At 41.4% G+C, this 14003-nt stretch overlaps 1 protein-coding gene and 1 long non-coding RNA gene across 2 annotated transcripts in view; one reads left to right on the plus strand and one right to left on the minus strand.

The window, feature by feature from the left end:
- Nucleotides 1-4681, minus strand: part of LOC113966984 — a 6193-nt gene extending 1512 nt beyond the window's left edge. The window contains exons 1-2 of the long non-coding RNA XR_003534025.1: nt 4671-4681; nt 2715-2718 (exon numbers count right to left, since the gene is read on the minus strand). This is a non-coding gene — a long non-coding RNA (uncharacterized LOC113966984). The remainder of the gene's footprint in view (nt 1-2714; nt 2719-4670) is intronic.
- FOXP2 (forkhead box P2) overlaps nt 251-14003 on the plus strand; it is a 409032-nt gene continuing 395279 nt past the window's right edge. The window contains exon 1 of the mRNA XM_027682191.1: nt 251-317. The gene's annotated coding sequence lies outside the window, so the exon portion shown is untranslated. The remainder of the gene's footprint in view (nt 318-14003) is intronic.

Here is a 14003-nt window from a genome sequence, read left to right on the forward strand (position 1 = left end):
TTTTTTTTTTTTTTTTTGCATTCCCAACAAAACACATACACACAGGCGGCACACTCCGCACACGGCCGGACCCGCACGCCGGGGGAGGGAGCGCGGCACCGCCAGCGCCAGGCAGCACCAGCTGGCGGGAGGGCGCGAGGCTCCGCAGCCGCTCCGCGCCCGCGGAGGGCCCCGCGCCGCCCGCCCGCCCCCGCGCCCCCGGCCCGCGCGGCGGCTCCACCCGCAGAGACTCTGCATGTGCGCGGCTGAGCGCGGTTCCGCTCGCCCTTTCTCTCGGTGTCAGCTCGCCGGGACGCCCCGCTCGGTGTCTGCTCCCGGTAAGTGCAAACTCCCCCCCCCGCCCGCACACCCGTCCCCTCCTCCCGGTGCGACTTGCTACTTCCACCCGCTACCCCCCCGCTCCGCTGCCGCTCACTGACTTGCCGCCGCGGGAAAGTTTGGCCGCGGCCGGAACGGCCGCAGCAGTGACATGTGTCAGGTCTCTGGGCACTCGGTGGCTCCGCTCCCAAATATACACGGCGGGCGGGGGGCGTGGGGCGCGCCCGGCGGCTGCCGGCGCCCCGGCTGGAGTTGGGGCCGTGCCCGCCTAACCCGGCGGGCCGGGCCGGCGGTGAGAGCGGGGCAGAAGCTCCCCCAAAACCACCCGGGGTGGCAGCGGGTCGGCGGGGCCGACCTCCCTCCGCGCAGCGCCGCGGACCCTCCCGCCCCCCGTGTAATTAAAAACAAACAACCTGTAGCCTCTCTGCACGGAACAGAAGTGTGAGGCGGAGAGGGCTCGGGGCCAGGCTGCGAGGGAGCTTGTGCGGGAAGCTCGGCTGCCCGCGGCTCCCCTCCCCGTTTGTGTGGTGTGGATTTTTTTCTTTTCCCTCTTTTTTTTTTCTTTTTTTTTCTGTTTTGTTTTTCCCCGAGACCTCCCCAGCAGACAAGCCCGGGTGAAGAAACGTGTCACGTTTCTCCTTTGTGTGCTGCCTGCCCGCCGGAGAGAGAGGCGCACCCCAGCCTCCGCCTCTCCGCCCGCCCGCGCGGAAGGGCTGCTGCCGCCGCCCCCTCGGGGCGCCCCGCGCTGTGCGGCCCCGGGGCGCCCCCGCTGGCGTGGGAGGGGAAGCGCAGAGGCGACGAGGTGACCCTGGGGGTCGCGGTGCCCCCCGGCGCTGTTTGGGCTGCGCAGGAAACAGTCTCGTCCCTCTACCCAAGACAAAAATTGCCTAAACCCAAGAATTAATAAATAACGATGTTGGAGCTGCGGGGTTCCGGAGGTGGCCTCCGTGCCTGGTACGTAGGGGCCTTCCCTTAAAATTGGCTCTTGAAATTGAAAAGGGCTGCGGGAGTTGGAAAGTTTGGGAAGTGTGATTGATTTTGAGGAGAAGGGAGCGGCGACGGCCCCAACTATGGAGCGGGATAGGCTTTGCCATGCTATCGGGAATGCCAGGGCAGCCGCCCGAGGGAGGGCGAGCACCGGCGCCTCTGGTCCGCGTTGTGCCGCTTCGAGCACGGGTGCGCAGGCGGCAGCGCTTTTGGCCTCCCGTAGTCTGCTGGGAAGCCTGTGCCGCCCGTCGAAGCCTGTACGGCCAAGGTAAAGGCAACCGGTGAGCCGCTCTTGCTCTTTCCCGCAGTTCGGCTCATGCCAGGTTCGGCGGGCAGCGGGCCCGTGTCCCAGCGGAGCCTCCGGCCGAGAACACTTGCGAGCGCTGGTAAGGTCCCGGGATGGAGCTCCTGGAGAGGGGAAAAGCCCGGCCTGTGGGCAGGCAAGAAAACATTCATCTAAGATTTGTGGGAGTAGTCTAGACAGAAAGCAGACTGCTGGTATATTCTCCTGGAAAAATAATCTCAGAAGTAACCACTCTAAATTTATGGTATTGTCCTCTGTTAGTAAAGAGTGCAGAGCTGCAGATAGAAAAACAGACAGTACCCTCTACCGGGGAACCACTTCTACTTTTAAGAAGTCTTGCTTGTGTACATACTTCCTTTCCGAGAGAAACACAGAAGTTTCCCTTCCAAAGAGGATTTCCCCTGATCTTTTCCGTGCATTAAAGCCTCTATCCAAACTCATTCTAGTGAGTGGGAATTTTTCCATTGACATCAGTAGGAATCCTCCATTGACTCCACGGGCTTGCGCCAGGCCCTTGGAAATTTTGTTACAAATGTGGGACTTGGAAGTTGCGGGTGGTGTCTATATCCGCATGTTAATTTCAGGAGGGGGTGGGAGAGAAGTCAGAGACAAAGTTTTAAGAGATTTTGACAGGTTTAAATTTTTTCTTCTGCGTGCGAAGTAATTTAAAACCATTAAGGAAGAACACTACTGCTAGTAATATTACTCTAAAGAAAATATGATTAATTATTAAATTGGTTTCTCTAATGCTACACTAAATCCTTTTGAGATATGTTCTATTTTTTTAATCTAAGTTTTTTTCCTGACTATAATAATTTGTAATGTAAATGTAATACTTAAAAGACCCCTATTTTGTAGTAATTTGCTGTGCTTCTTACAAAGCGGTAGTGTTCTGTAGTATTTTTGTATACTTAAATCATTCACTTAGGTACTCAGAATAGTAGATTTCAGAACGGTTGAGGGAAAGGAAAGAGTGTTTCAAATGTAGCATTTCCAAAATACATATAGTAACCTTCATGCCAATTGATAGCTAACTTAGTGACATACAAAAGTCATATAATTAGACATCCTAATTTAATCTGTTAATATGTAACACATGAGACACACTGCTTCATGTGAGGCCTTGTTGGTGTAGGCTTTGAGGTTTAAAACTAACCTTACTAGGATGCTTAAGCAGAATCAATTGTATAAATATTTGTGTTTTTTTTTGTTTTTAGTTTAACCGCAGTGATCGGTAGGTTGTGTCACAAGATCTTTGCTACAGTGCAGTGTTTATAACATTTGAGAGAGGAAGAAGCCTACAGGTTTTGTAGCTTTCTGTTTAGTGAAGATGTGTGTAAAATGACCAAAGAGAGTCTATAGGGAACAACCACATTAGAGCTTTTTTAATGTGAGGAAGAGTAAAAGAAGTATATCAAGTTCAGGACATTTTAATCAGTGTATACATGGTACTATATTAAAGTTTCACTAGGGTTTATACAATAGTCAGGTGAATAGCTTCACAGGTTTTTGAAGTGACCATTTGTTGCTCTTTTTTTTCAGTAATCATCTGTTGCTTATGCATTTTTTAAATGCTTTCTGTAATAGCATTTAACCAACATTTTAAGATTAAGGGTGTATTTGTTTAGAAATATTCCTGTCAGACTCCATTATATTTTTGGAGAAGTTCTTATTGGACTCAAATGTATTTAAAAAAAAATACTGTAGTATAAGAATTTTTTTTTTTTACTGATTTATGTGAGCTAGAATAAGCTTTTTGTATTCTGATGAATATACCTGATTCAGCATTGCATGCACAGGAGTTATTCAAGGCTAGTGGGCTGAAAACAATAGAAAACTTCTGAGATGTGATCCATGTTGTGGCAGTGTTTTGCTATGTGTCATTGAAAATGTCACTTAACCTCTTTGTTTTTCATCATTGAAATGTGAGGGCTGGTATTTATCTATCTCTCTGATAGAGTGATTAATTAATATTTCTTGAACACTGAGTACTCTTTTGTTCCATTTCTATATTTACCACGTTTATTTTGGAGAAATTAAATTCTGATGGTGGTTGAAAATGAATGGTTCATGGGAGTCATCATGTTTTTTCTTTGTGAGTGAGATCGTGAAGAGGTCACTTGCTCATAGGAATTGAAAATGATTTAGGACATAGGTCACTGAGAAGTACGCATGGAATGATTTTGACTGGAGAAAATTGCAAATCACAATCAAACTGAAAAATGCTATCAACTTTGTTACAAAATAATATTTTTTTTGTACACTGGAACTGATTACTCTTTCTAAATTTTGTGACAGCTAGTAGGTCTAGAAGTAATGCAAATATTTATTTTTTTTTCACAGCCACTGTAGCATACCTCTCAACGAATCCTTGTTAGAAGGAATACTTGTCATTTAGATTCCTGTTCTCTGCCCTGTTTTGACTTGAAATCTTTTTTGATCATATGTGTAAAATAGTGGCACCAGAAAAACAGAATAAAAAAGATGAAATTATAGAAAAGCTTAGCTGTAATAAACTAACTTCTTAAAGTTAATCTTAAAACTGCAGTTGTATAGTTCATTGTTAGTTGTTTGAAGGTTTTCTTTCACATTTGTTCCTTCACAGAATGAGCACAGTTATTGTAATAATTACCAGGGCTAGCTTTAAACTCAAATTTCAAAACTTCTAGATCAGCCTAAAAACAAGGAGCAGTCCAACACATATTATTTAACACTGATGATCTTTTTTTCTCCTTTCTGAAGCTTTCAGTAGGTTAATCAAACTTACTACTTGCAAAAATCTTTCAAAATGTTTACTGCAAATTATAAGAGACATCTGTCCTTTGTTACAAGATTTGCATCTGTTTCAGCTTTACTGCTTTTTTTTTTTAATCCCCATTTCTGATAGGTTTGCGTTTTAAGGGCAAGATGATGTTTTATGTCAGAAAGCTGGATTTGAAAGTGCCAGCAATAGCTCGCCTATGCTGTCATCACTGAAGTAGCTGAAAATAATCTCTTTAATGAACAGTTGCTATGATGTTTATTGGTTCACCAAAAGTGTAGTTTGGGATGGTGTTCAAACTTGAACTCTGAGGAGTGAGTTATGTGTGGAATTGTATTTAATATTAGGATTTTGGTTCCTAGTCTAAGAAAAATAAAATTAAAATATTAAGCACATTGTCTTATGCTATTAACTATCTTAAGTCTTTTTAATAAATTGTAGAGTTTGTTGAGGAGAGGGAATAAGAACATTGTAGTTTTAACTTTTTGTTTGGTTAATTAGTTATTCCTTTTCCCTGCAAATAGTCATCACACCTCTATAGCTGGAAAGGGTTTTGCTGCAGTTTGTTTCTTATTTAACTATATGCGTTAGTCAGGCTGGCTGCTGAGGGCAGAGCCTACTCCCTTGGGTACAATGGACTGTACCCTCTGTGTGCCCTGAGCGTGGGTGTCTCTTCTGCTGGGTGGCAGAGAGCTTTGCTATAGGTAGCACAGATGACTTTCTAACTTATCAGGCTGAGGAACAACAAGCAGATAGCTTTAAGGGACAGGCAGCACTTTCATTCAAAGTGCAGAAGGGAGATTTTCTGCCCTGCCCACCCCTCCACCTGCTCGCTGCTACGTGATGGCCATTCTGGGGTGGAAGGAGTGACTACAGATCTCTGTCATACAACCCAAGCCCTCTTTGAGGTTCGCAGGCTGGCTTTTGACTTACCTCTAGAGCTTGCTTGTTTACCAAGGAGCTTCAGTCTTCTCCCTCCTTCTTATGGGCATCAGGTGCTGAAAGTGGGTGGTGGGGTGTCCGTTTTGAGAAATTGCCAGCCCATTGGTGGTTGCAGGGTCCACAAGGGCAAACTGTAAGTCCTTTGCTCAGTGAGCTGGTCCTTTGGATCTCCACAGTGCATCAGACCACAATTGCAAATTGCATCATGTTAAGTATTTCTGTAAGGTGCTGATCTCAGTCTTGTTTCAGCTAGTTTGCCTCCAGGATGTTGTGAGGATGACCGCGATTCCTGCGGGCCTGTGTGAACCTTGTCCTGATGGGAGATACTCTTTACCGTTGGGCCCAAAACTTGAAATTCATTTGAAGAGTGGTGTTTTGAGGCTAGAGGGTACATCGATATATGTAACTAGAAAGTTGTTGGGGTTTTCTAAGCACGTTATTTCATTGAATAAGTATTTACATTGTTATATGGTTACAAAGAAAATCCTACATCTTTTAAGATTGAAGTTTAGTTGATGATCTTAGTAAAATAATTTATTTTTTCCTTCTCAACGTGAGGTGTATTTTGCAACTTTGGTCTGAATTTGTCTCCTAAGTAAATCTAAATTCTGATTTACTCTGTGTTCAGTTTCTGTATTCAACCTAAACCAACATGTTACATATTATTGAAATAATAATTAGTATTTTATGTAATTTGAAACTATGTATACATAATTTGACTAGTTACATTTTTGATGTATCTATATGTTAAAGCAGTTTGATCTTGATGGATATAGCCACCTTGATTTTTGGGATCTGTCCTTTCAGAAAAGGAAAGAGAATGGCTGTGCAATTTTAGCTTATTACATTGCTTGTCCGATAGGACCAGATCGGATAATTCAGTCTGAAAAATTAAGGAACTTGTGTTTAGAGAAACAGTCTCAGAGTTACCAAGCTATGTCAAGTGTAATACTTTAAGTATCTATCAGATGTTGATGTTGAATTTGCTCAGGAATGGTGAAGAAAATTTAAATGAGGTGAAATCTCTAAACACTATTTAAACTTTGCCATGCTGTTGGTGTTAAGTCTTGTAAAAGACTTAGTCATAATTACATTGTTGATTTTTCCCTTTGTAAGTCTTACTGTTGATGTTGAGGAGGCATATTGTTCTCCTGGAATTGTACCACCCCCAGTAAAACAAGTGGTGGGTAATACCTGTGTAATAAAACCTGTAGCTGACATTTAACTACTTGGAAATTAGATCAGAAACTGTCAAGTTTTACAATGTACAAATAATATAGAGGAAATTTTAAGGGTTAGTGGTGGGAAGCCATGCAAGGCTTTGCAAAGGAGAGGGACAACACACAAACAGTGGAGAACTGGGGAGTGCTGTGGAAAAAGGCCAGAGAAAACATGTGGCTGGCCAGGAGCCAGCAAAAGTGCAGGTAGCACTGCCAGGAGGTGGGCAGCTGCTCAGAAAATAGGGGCTCAGGTTCTCAGAAAAAAGAGCAATGTGATTTTCATCTGGTGCCCAATATAGAAAATAAATTTTTTCACCTTCACTTCTTCTGTGGGAAGAAATAATGAACTTTTTGCATGTCAGTGTTACACACGTGTCAGACACAGCTCTGACAGGCACAGGAGTTACCCCAGGTTACACTGGCCCCAATTGAGGCTGCTATTTTTTAAATACTAGATCTTGTTAATTCCAATGTGTATCTTTGGAAACTTATTTGTTAGTTGTTACATTGAAAGTTGATTTTTACTTACTGAAGAAAAGTATAATCTTCTTAGTGTGACAGAGGAGGGAGAGAGGTCTTTTGAAGATAAAGAGGGAAGAGAACCATCTAGAAAACAGAGGCTAGTGTCTTTTAGAGTCTAAAACACAGTAATTGAAATATTTATGATTCAAGGCACTTCTCTGTGAGAGAACACAAACAGGATTGTGGTTTTATTGCAGTACTTACAGTATTCTCATGACCTAAAAATGAAAACACGAAAACCTAATGCAGTCAGGTGTGCACAGACTGCAGTGACTCGCGTATTTGCCGAACTGTTGTGCTTTTCGATGTGTGTCAATGTTTTAATTTTTGTAGAATAACATCGTCAATAAGGAATAAATAATGTTATGTATAGAACAGGGCAAATATAAGAGAAAGGGTGCTGAGGACTCCTTGATATGTTGTAAAAATCATTCATCATTAAAAGTCAATTAGTGGAATGTATGAGTGCTAAACCTGTAAAAATATTAGGATGGAACTTTGCTAAAAATCATTATGCCTTAGTGCAGAAATTCATTCAGACCCATTTATTACCAACCTTGAATGCATTTAAATTACTTTTAATGTTGTGATGATGCTTGTCAGTTGTTCTCAGTACACAATAACTGTTCAGCTGCACATTGAAGAATAAGTATAGTCAGTAATTCAACAGATAACTATATGGAATATACAGAAGAAGTTTCACACAGTATCAGTAACTCCTTGCACATTCTTTTGCTTAAGAAGAAGAATTAAGTGTATTGTGACAGAAACGTTGATATATTTTGTATTTAATTCTATTTTAAGTGACTGACATCTTGTAAAAGAGTTAAAGGTGTGCTCAGCATTGGATGTTCTAGATCTGTTCTTGGGCTTCGCTTTATTATCAACCAGAAAAGGGTGTGAAGTATACTTGAGTAACCAGAAATGTAAATCTTGTGACTTACAGTATGGAAACCTTTTAAAAATATTGGTTGAGGTTTTTTTGTTGGGTTTTTTTGGTTTTGTATCTGAGAGCCAGATCATGCCCTCGAATCACAGAGAAGCCAGAAGAATGGTAGAACTGCCAAAACATTTGTGTATAGCTTCAGGACAGTGCTAGGTGAGGAAGTTGATGATCAATCCAATGTCTCTTCTGTGAAGCCGTGCAGCTTTGGAAGTGGTGTGGGTTTGTGTCTGTGCCTGCACATGTGTCTGCACAACATCTCAGGGCTCCTTTCTTCATCCGCAGCTTTTCAGGAAGGAGACCAGGGCCTTCAGAAAGAAAATGAATGTATCCGCATGTGTTTACTGCATCTCAGGTTATGGGACAGAAAACACTCTTAAGAAGAGTGCAGTTAGTCTTTGGCTGTAACAGTGAATGCCTCGAAACAGTGTTTGAGGAATGTGGTTCTCCCAGACAGGAGCTGACCATGCTGATGAGTGTTTTACAACATAAAAATTAAAGGGTTGTGATGGGAAAACCTGGCTTTCCAAAATCTTCCTCCAAAAAATGAGGGAAGTGTGCTTTCAGACTAGGTTTGCATTTGTTTCCAGACTATGCATGGCTTGCAACATTGGTGTCTTGCTGTGCTCCAGTTTCAGGTTGTCCCCTGAGGTGGTTGTGGGGTCTAGGGGTGCCTGAACTGGCAGTGGAGTCTGGAGTGGTGAGTGATGGAGTGGCTCTATCTGCTGGTGACAGCTCACTACCTGTCAGGACTCCACTCAGATTGAGCTTCCCAGCTCCTGTGGCATGCAGGTGCCCTGCTTGTGTCTTGACCAGTGTCAGGCTTCAGGAGAGGACATGCTTGAGACAATGGCCATATATTTGTGTTGAAAAATCCAAGACTTTCAGCCCTAATCTCAAGTTTTCTGAAGCTGATTTGAAGATTCCCTTTTTTGGCTTAGGCACCATGGTTGGTTGATGCTTTACACGAGTTTGTATGTGCCTGTGCAAAACAGGTTTCTGAGGTTGAGGAGTTACCAGCTACTTAGCTGTTCTTCAGGGCCACCTAGAGTGAGGCTGGTGATGGACTGCTTGTGCATATTTAAACCAAAGCTATGTCTTTTCAGTTTTTCTTTCAATACAGGTTCTAATACCAACTGTTTCATAGGCCCTGAAGCAACTCTCCACGAAGATGAAAAAATCCATATTCAAAGTGACTTTTTCATAACATTTAAATATTTTGAGGGGTTCACTTTCATTTATTCACAAAATGGATCTTAAAAAGTACATCAGTCAGGTACATAATTTGGGAGGATCCAAAGCCATATAAATAAGACATTCCTAAAAAGATGAACACAAAGACTTATTTTAAATCAGTGGTGTCCAGCCCAATCAGCCAGGCATGGCAGCCAGGTATGTGTGAACACCAGTAATTCACTACATATTTGTCTAGAAAGGGTATGGCTATTGGTTGAACCTTCCTCTCACTTCTTGAGACTCTTCCTCCCCCTTATTATTTGATTGTCCCTGCAAAGCCTGAGAAAGGTGGCAGATGGAGAAAAACATATACTTGACTGGTCCTACTGAGTTGCAGGCTGAGCACTTGCATTTTAAATCTTTGTGTGACTCAGTAGAATACATTTATATTATTTGATTATGTGTAAAAATGGAACCTACTGTCCTGGACTTAACTAAGGTGCTATTTTTAACCTATGTTTCAGTGCCTGTCTTCTGTAACTGGAATGAAATTTTAAACTGAAACTATTAGCCTTATTATACATAGGTGCCTGCACATTTTGTGAATCAATAATATCCAAAGCTCTAATTATACTTATGGATCATTTAAAAATAATTTTATGAATACTCTTCTATACCCAGTGACTGACATTTGGGTCTTTGTTGCTAACACTAAATTGCTATCAGAATGGGGAAGACACCATTTTTTTCAAGTCAATGCGAGGCATACAGTTTTGATTCAAATTCACTTGTCAACAAAATTTCCTTTAGCTGAATTTCTCTTCGTCTAATATGCAGATGATGAGTTGGAACATAATGTGACCAGAGATTATTAAAAATATATTTCTCACTGTCACCTGCAATATTACCATAATTGGAACTAAGGAGTCCGCCGTTGCACAATATTTATGTTGCAATCCAAACTGACACAGCCTGGAATGCTGTGGTAGCAAAACAAGACACAGACCCAAGCATCACGCTGTGTGCTTGGGAGGGAGTGAGCTGCTCCTCTTGGAGACCTCCTCCAGCAGGGACATCCCAGGGGTCCCCCTGCTTCTCTATGGGCTGAGGGGACCAAGGTGGTGAGGTAAGTGCTGGCAGCCTGGCTGCAGAGAGCAGTGGCTGGTGGTGGGTGTGGGTGATGCTTTGGGTCAGGCTGCAAGGATGGCTGCTTTGCTAAGATGGGGGGCTGTGGTAAGAGATTGCTCGTTCCGTGAAGGCCTACTGATTGGGATGGGCTCTTTTTTCTCCTGACACCTTGGGGGCCTCTTTGTTAGGAGGTGTTGTTTGGAAGAAACACTTTTAATGTGTTTACTTTTCTTTGGCACTTGGAAATATTGAGTCATTGTCCAGTGTCACCTTTACTGCCAGATCGCTGTAGGCACAGTGAAACCAATGTTTTTCCCTGCTGCACCTCTGGTAGGCTCTGCAACAGCTGATGAACTCAATCTGTTACTCATGGCCTTCATTGGCAAGCACGGTTCGGTATATTTGCCTGTGACTGACACGCTGAGATCTATGGCCATGACATATCTGGTCAACTCTTTAAGCCTTTACCTTTAGCATTACTTTAACCCCTCAGGGCTCAGCTGCTTGCAGCATTTAAAGCATGGCAAGAGGTTTTATAGCAGAGATTTGACTCAGCAAGACTTGAGCTACCTCTTGCTGAAGATATGAAATACAATTTGGAGCTTATAATTGCTGCCTAATATGATCTTGGACCCTTACTTAAAATCCATTTAACTGATACTGTACTTTCTTTATAAGGTTATTATTGGGAGCTAACCTTTTCTTGTGTTGTGGTTAAATGTACAGTGTAATAAGGGTGTTTTCTAATGTGTTTAAGAGTTGGAAGATGTGTTAGAGGTAACCTTTATGCAGAGAGTTTTATATAGTTGTAGTAAGGAGAGCAATATTAAAATCCTGAACATTAGTACCGTCTGAATGTAATTTGTTCTCACTCTGTTTTGTGTGTGCCTGCTAGTGGAAGATGGTACAGTATATTAAGAAAAATCCATGTTGTTCTTGAGTATCTTTCTTATAGGTAATTATTAACCTAGTGTAAATTACTGTCTTCTGAAATTTTTTGAACTTTGATGATACAAAAATACAAAAAGTGTATTGGATATAATAGATAAATCACAATTCTTTCTTTCTTTTGATTTCAAGGAGAGGAAACTAAATCCAAGATTTTAGGCACAAAACTGAAAGCCTCCCAGAAATCCTTATTTTCTTGTTTAACTTCTAATAAACAGGCATGGGCCATGTCTATTAGATGTCTCCAGGGGTCACTAGCTTATAATAGATTTACAGATTTATTTTCCTGAATGACACTTTTGCTCTAAGGTTATTAGTTTTTCTGCTTATGATTGCCTTATAGAAATGCAAGTTTACTTAGAGTTGTAAGGTAAAATTAAGTATTTCTTATATTTTTTTCTTAACCGGATACCTAAGTATATACATAGAATTTGGTATACGTGGAAAGGATTTCAGAACTTGTCTCCCTGCACCCTTCTTGAAACTGCTCTAAATGGTGGTGAAGGCAATTGTAATTTCATACCACAAAAAGGGTCAGGAAAAAAAAACCCCAAACCCCTAGAAAGATGAGTGTCATAAGCGTGGACAGCCTTTGTTTGGTTTTGTATTTTCTTTTTTTCCCCTGCTAGTGTAGAAAGCTCATTCCCACTGTTCAGCATCTTTTTTTTTTCCTCACTTTTTTATTCTCCTCCCCTTTTGCCTCAAGGGGGCATTGTGGGTTGGAGAGCTGGAGCAGGTTTTGCACATGTCAGGCATATAGCTGAAAAATACTTGTTTTTCTTATGTTCATTAAACTGCTGTCAGGGGTGAACACATTCATAGGCATGTAGTGGGCAAGAATGTCCATAAGAGAAACAAAAATTGTTTTTTATCTTAAGTAGGTGGGAAAGGGGACAGCAGTCATGGCTCATGGGGTTGAAAAATTAATTGTTCTTAACATTGTAAAGAACGATGATAATGTAGACATAGTGCCTTCCTAAAATTTACAAGTATAATTCTTGGCTCAGATGTAGACTTCTTGTGGAACTTTATGATAGAGTTGCTTAATCTCAATGCAGTAAAGATAAATTCATTAATGGTTATGAGGTGTTGATATAATTAAATAGAGAATATCAGTAAATTACTTTTTGAAGTTGAATGACTGTAAACTCTGGTCTTCTAATTTAATCCATCTACTGCTTCCCATTCACTTGCTGAAAGGCTTTGTAGACTGAGAAATTAGCCTTACTCCAGGGACAGTAACTGTGAGAACTAAGTTGGATTCTCTTAGGGGAGAGCCTTGGATAAGAACTAGAAGTGTTTCCTCAATGTAAGTTAGTACTGGATGGAAAAAGGAGAACAGAAACATGTTTTTACGTTGCTGATCATGTTCAGTGATTACCGTGTTTCTCACTAACTGCCTCAATTCTGTGCCAGTTTGTGGTAGCCCTGACACTTCCATAGAAGAAAAATTAAGAAGCTTACAAACCAGTGAAAAAGATACTGTTGATATGAGAAAAATTAGCTAAGCCCATTTCTTTGGCTGATGTTGCAGTGTAGCTCACATCTGGCTTTTTCGTTGATCTAAACAAATGTTATCGTTCTCTCAGTAGACAGTGCATTTTCCTTGTGAATTATTTAAGTGTGTGCAGAAATTATTCTGTAGAGAAATTAGATACCTCTGAAATTAGCCTTTCACACAAAGGGTAGTTTAACTGCATGAGGTAAGCGTTCACTCTACACTTTTAACCTGAGCTCTTAAGAATAGAGATGCATGGGAAAATACATTCTTTAGGAAAGTGTCAGTGTCTTGTCTTAGTGGGTTGTTTCTTTTTGCAAGGTATTCCTCACCTAACACACTTTTTTCTGTTAGTTGCTTGATACTGTATTGAGGTATAACTGTAGCGTAACCCTTTGAGCTCTGAAAGGGACTTAGAATCATAAAATCATTTAATTGGAAAAGACCTCCAAGATCACAGAGTCCAACCTTTGACCAATCACCACTTTGTCAGCTAGATCATAGCACTAAGTGCCATGTCCAGTTGTTTTGTGAACACCTTCAGGGATGATGACTCCACCACTTCCGCGGGCAGTCTGTTCCAGTGCTTAACAACCCTTTCAGTGAAAAATTCTTCCTGATGTCTGACCTGAACCTCCCCTGGTGAAGCTTGAGGCCATTTCAAGGTGAAAGTGCCATGGATATCCAGTAAAAACAAACAAACAACAACAACAACAAAAAAAACTGAATGAAAAAAATTGTGTTGCTTTCGAAAAAAGATTCTTGTTGAGTTAACCCCCAAATCTTCTTTTTGATTCAATTATAGAAAGAATGGGAATAGTTTCCTTAAAAACTTGCTAGAAGAGACCTATCCTTTTGATATTTCCTACAATGTATCTACAGGCTTAATATGGATGTGATATTTGTAAGGTGAAGTCCTACTACTGCCGAAGCCCATCAACTACATTTCATTGTTCCAAAGCCTTCTGTGCATTTTGGGTACAGAGGTTGTGGTTTGTGCTGCTTGGTTTGTCATAGAAGATTTGAGGGAAAGTGAATTAGCTATTATTTAAATGTTCGTAATTCATTCTGGTATTTTTCAGTGCTTTAAAATAAATTCTTTAAGTTAAAGTTACTTCACATATGTGTGCATCTTGTAATAAGGATTGTGTAAAATAGCTACTAACTGTATCCAAAGTGCTTCCAGCTCTACTGTGTCTTTCCCACAAAACGTTTTGCATAAATGAAAATTGTACTTCTTCATTTTACTTGGCAGA

The sequence above is a fragment of the Neopelma chrysocephalum genome, unplaced genomic scaffold, assembly GCF_003984885.1.
Source record: "Neopelma chrysocephalum unplaced genomic scaffold, ASM398488v2 Primary Assembly neopelma1_62, whole genome shotgun sequence".
Classification (NCBI taxonomy): Eukaryota; Metazoa; Chordata; class Aves; order Passeriformes; family Pipridae; genus Neopelma; species Neopelma chrysocephalum.